Source organism: Petromyzon marinus, unplaced genomic scaffold (assembly GCF_048934315.1).
Source record: "Petromyzon marinus isolate PM22_M1 ecotype Great Lakes invasive population unplaced genomic scaffold, UKy_Petmar_22M1.pri1.0 PM_Scaffold_56, whole genome shotgun sequence".
Classification (NCBI taxonomy): Eukaryota; Metazoa; Chordata; class Hyperoartia; order Petromyzontiformes; family Petromyzontidae; genus Petromyzon; species Petromyzon marinus.
The window spans coordinates 518,639-523,821 of record NW_027423568.1 but is presented as its reverse complement, the minus strand read 5'-3'; the positions used below and the strand labels follow the sequence as shown (position 1 = coordinate 523,821).

Below are 5,183 nucleotides of genomic sequence, written 5' to 3'. Positions count from 1 at the left end.
CATTTTAAAGTAGCTTTTGGGTTAATTAATCCATATATCTGGGCTTTTATAGGTGTTATCTTGGGTTGTATGGATGGTGGTCACCCATCCAAGTACCATCAAAGTTCAACCCTGCTTTTCTTCCAAGATCTTATAATATTGGGTGCATTCCGGGTCATTTGGTCATAGGTGGTGTGGTGTATGGACATCTGTGAAAAAGAGTTTCATAGCTTATCAGATTCCTTCATTTAAAATAAAGATACTGGTTCTGTATGTGTTTGTTGCATTTGTATGTTCTTTAACAACTGCACGCAGTCGTTAAAATGCTTAGCCATGTCCTTCTGCTGCCGTTTGTCCGTGGCCCATGCAGCTCATCGAAAAGAATGAGCATCTGGGATCCCTGCAGGTGGGGATTTTGGGTTACCAGCGTGTGGTGGCAGAGCTGCACGCTGAGCTGGCGCCATGCCAAGAAAACCTGCAGAGCATTCACTGTCAGCTCCAGGATCTGCAAGTGCTGCACCAGCAGAGTGAGGCGAAGGTGAGCAAGTGCTGTTAGCGAGCACCTATGAAGTCCGGCATGGCACAAACGCACATATATACAGTAATACCATTATTTACGCCCTCCCGTTGTACGTACTTTCACTATTAACGTACTCAAGTCATTGATAGCCAATCACATGTTATGTACTGTGGTACCTTGCCATAGCGTACTTGAGATTTACGAACTTTACTATAAAGACCCAAATAGTTTACGCTGGATGGCGACAGTAAGGCACCAGATGACGCCCAAGCGTTTGCATCTCTGACTACAGTAGTCACTTTCATGTGTACATGTGTAGTGACTAACTCAGAGACAGTAAGACTTTTAGGCGCTTCTTTTATTTAACGAGCACCATTGGGATAATACAGACACCCTACGTGGGTACACACTATTACCGTTGCTTGCCTATACAAAACACTAACCATCTAACAGTGACAGCACTGAACGGAGACAGCGAACACCTATCTAGCAGCGTAATATCGAGTGAAGACGGCAGCGACGATGGCGACAAGACGACAGCGACGAGACGACAACGACGATGACGAGATGGTGACGACGACTATCTTAAATATACGAACAGCACGACGAGGATCCCACTTCGAGCAACAGCCACAAGGTCCCTCACAGGGGCCCTTCTTATACTCTCAGCGTGGCCTCGCTCCGCCACGGCCACGCCCCCTCTCTGGAACCTACTAGCGGGTTCCCGATGGCCCCCCTCTGTGACCTTTCCCCTAGATGTCCCCCTCTCGTGTCTATCGTGGCCTGCTGACGTGGGTACTACCATACACCGCAGTTACCCTTTTTTACCAGCAGCCAGTGCTATGCCACTACACATACTCTATCAATATTTTTTCCCCACATACCGGATTTATGGTGAATATTTTTCAAGTGTAAACTAATTTTACATGATAAACAACTAATAATACACATAGTATAATAGACAAATATATCAATAATATGGCAGTCCTCGACTTACGAATGCATTTAGTTCCTGAGGCCCATTCATAAGTCGGAACGGTTCGTAAGTCGGAATACAATAATGTGCGATATTTAAATTCCCATATTGTCAGTGTTATAAAATGTGTTAAGGTTCAACAAAAGAGTCAAGCATTGTTAAACTCGTAAATAAGAAATCATGTACATTTGCATTAACACTAAAATTATAGTGTATCGTAAGTAATACGTAAAATGTAGTAAAAATATTTTTTATTTTCACTCACCGCTTTCAAATCACAAGCGTGCTCACCGCTACACTTCTGATCCGCACAAAGATCCACCGTGTAGCTTTAATAGGCTGTTGGGGCACGTGCTGTTAGCGATAGCCTATGAAAGCCAGCACGGCATGCGAGGGGTTGTGTGCCAGCACCACACCCAGCTGCATTTGTGTCCCGAGTGGTGATGTTTATACAGCGCACTAGGTGCTCATTTGAGGCCGAGTTGACCAACGGGAGGCCCAGGAATGGTTCAGATAATCGTCACTGGTGTTGGCCGTGAGTTGGAATTGAACTTGGGTCGGTGGGTTTGTAGCGCAGCGCATGAACTGCAACACTACCGCTCCCCACACAATCACTTTCACATATACGCACATGTGCGCGTGCACGAGGCTGACTCATGACATCTCGTGGAGGATCGCAGCACTGAACAAAATAGTTCTGTGGTTCAGTTTGGAAGTGCAAGTTCGCGTTTTAAAGTCAATGGTAACCAAAAATTAATACATTTCATAGAAACAGATTCGGAAGTCGGGTATCCGTAAGTCGGGTCTCCGTAAGTATGGTGTTCCTAAGTCGAGGACTGTATGTATACACTTATTTTTCACACTGATGGTTGTACAGAATGGATGCGCACTAGGTTACTGAGCATTCTCTGTTTAGGGACTGTACCACGTTACGATCCACCATCCCACCTCTAGTAGAAGTACCTACGACTACTAGACCATCTGCTCCCCTTTGCTACATGCATCTCCATCCCCTCCCTCTTTTTGGTTGGGAAGCGATCTTAATCTATTATTTTAATCCAGATTTTGGGTTAATTAATTCCTAAAAAATGTTTAACATAAAACTTTCGTGACTGCAGGAATTCATATTCTTGATTCTTTCGGTAAAGTCACGTACTTTTTTTTATAATATAAAAAAAACCCACGACGTTTCGATTGCAACACAAGCGGTCTTCATCATGCTTTTATAGGTGTTATCTTGGTTTGTATTGATGGTGGTTGCCCATCCAAGCACTTGAGGTTCAACCATGCTTTTCTTCCAAGATCTGAGATGATTGGATGCATTTCGGTTTATTTGGTCAAAGGTGGTGTATGGACATCTGTGTAAAAGAGCTTCGTAGCTCATTACATTACTCAATTATAAATGAAGATCCTGGTTGTGTGTGTGTTATTATACCTGTATGTTCTGCAATAACCTCACGCAGTCGTTAAAATGCTTTCCTGTGTCCCTCTGCCGCCATTTGCCCGTGGCCCACGCAGCTCATTGACAGGAACTGGCAACTGGAATCTCTGCAGGCAGAGATTCAGTGGTATCAGCGTGTAGTGGCGGAGCTGCACGCTGAGCTGGCGCCCTACCGCGACAACGAGCAGAGTGGACACTCGGAGCAGCAGCGTCTGCAGAGCGAGGTGGAGGTGAGTGTACAGCACTCGCGCATCGCACACACACACACGTATATAATTTGCGTTTAACGTAAATAATAGATTCATGCACACACGATTCAGTGTATTATGATAATGATGAGCTGGTCTAACCATCACGTTAAGCCGTCATGGTCCCCGTTTACAAATACAGATTATCTATCTATATACAATTTCATTATTGCTGGATACAGTGATAATGATGAGAATGATTTAGCACCTTTCTGTACACCGGGGCATCTCAGAGCGCTTTACATCTCATCTCAACACGTGTGAAAGGGCACCCCCAATGACAGATGTCCCTGTGGGCACAAGGTGACTCAGCACCTGGTGTGCAATTGGCATTTGTCTGCCAGTAGGGGGTGCTGATTGTTGTGTGTAATCCCAGTTGAGCTGGTAGAAGTACTGAGTTGTGTGTAGTGTCTAATGGGTCAGTATGTCCACAGCTTGTCACGGTTGAGGAGGAAGAGGACATCTCTGGCTGCTCACTGGAGCCCGGCATTCAAGAAGCCTCCCAAGACCTGCCCCCCCAGGCCTCGAACACCCTCTGAGCATCTCACAGCCCCCCACACTTCCAGCACCACCCACCCCCACCAGCACCTCCCCTTCCTTACAAGGCGTCGCGTTTTAATAATAAATATTTGTATCTAATACTATCGCCTCGTCTCAATTCTTTTGAGTGTTTGGGACATGCGAGTGGCTCACATTTATAACGCTAAGGGCTGTCTACATCCACAGTGTGGCTGTTGCGGAGCTTCTAGAAACCAAATGTGAGGCAGAGTTCTGTGTCCCTTGGGTTATGCCAGCCCTCCAAGGGGTTTGCACTGAGCTTGAGTTGGGGGCGACAAGCACAAGGTTGTGGAGGTGGTGATGGTGGTGGAAATTTAGGAGGATGGCAAGGAGGAGATGCCCATCAATAAACTAGTTGGCCACGGTGAAGCCAGCAACCATAGTCGTTCCTACGTCCCCTGATGTGAGCGGCAGTGCTGGAGGGCAGTTCCACGGTCTCAGACAGACGTGGATACTCATTACCATAATCGCACAGTTATCTTACCTTGGGCAAAGTATTTCAACCAAGAGATTCAGATAGAAATCATCTGTGTGAATAATGTCATTTCTAAAGCAATAATTACCTTCTATATTATATCCCATATAAATATATAAAATTAAGATGATGCTGAAATTGTGATGTTTGCCTAATATGTGGAACTGCCCTACATGTAGTGCCAAACACTGACGCTCTGAAAAATATTTCTGCAGCAAATCTGTAGCCCTATCCCTAACTCCAAGCCTGAATAGACTATGGAATATATGAAAACTCAATGTCCAATTCACAAATTCGGAGGCATCATCACAGCGATGCACCAACTCTACTTCTTACACAATGATCTGGCTCAACCACCTCAATCCAATATAGTTGTTGCTCTACATAAACGTCGACCATACGAAGAACATGACTCCAACCCCTGTTCGTCCCCTTGTGCTAATTCATTGCTCAAGACAATGCGTTTCCATGTAGTTCTCCCCTCTTCGGGTTTTGAGAGATCCTTCTTCCCATGATGTGTCCCCAGGTTGTGTACGTCACAGATGGCAACTCTTATCCTCGTACATGGACGGTCACGTTGCGTCCCTGGTCTCCTCCCATCACCCATCACTTGCCATCCCCCCCCCACCCCAATGTAATCACTCAAAACCAACTGTGATTGACTGCAGCAGTGTTTTTAACAGACACCAGTCGTGTTACGGCTATTGGTGTTGTTATCGTTTATTGTAATAAACGCATTGCCTCCAAGAGAAGTCTCGCTCTACGTTCATACCCACAACACAGACGCAAAATACATTACAGAAGTTATGTTAAGCAGCGGCAAAGTTTGAGTGATAGCTCATCTGACACTGACTCCTCTCACAACGACCAACTTTTCGAATACTCATTCAGTAGTAAGACTCTTAAATTGACGGAGAAAGCTCTCGTCAGAATCCCCTATTTTGATCCACACAATTGGAACAGAGACATACACAATCATATCACAA

At 45.3% G+C, this 5,183-nt stretch overlaps 1 long non-coding RNA gene across 1 annotated transcript; it reads left to right on the top strand.

The window, feature by feature from the left end:
- Positions 1–363: 363 nt before the first annotated feature.
- On the top strand, positions 364–4,938 carry LOC142923478 (uncharacterized). The gene is made up of 3 exons (XR_012940783.1): positions 364–517; positions 2,994–3,146; positions 3,599–4,938. It is a non-coding gene; the product is annotated as an uncharacterized LOC142923478 (long non-coding RNA).
- The last annotated feature ends 245 nt before the right edge of the window (positions 4,939–5,183 follow it).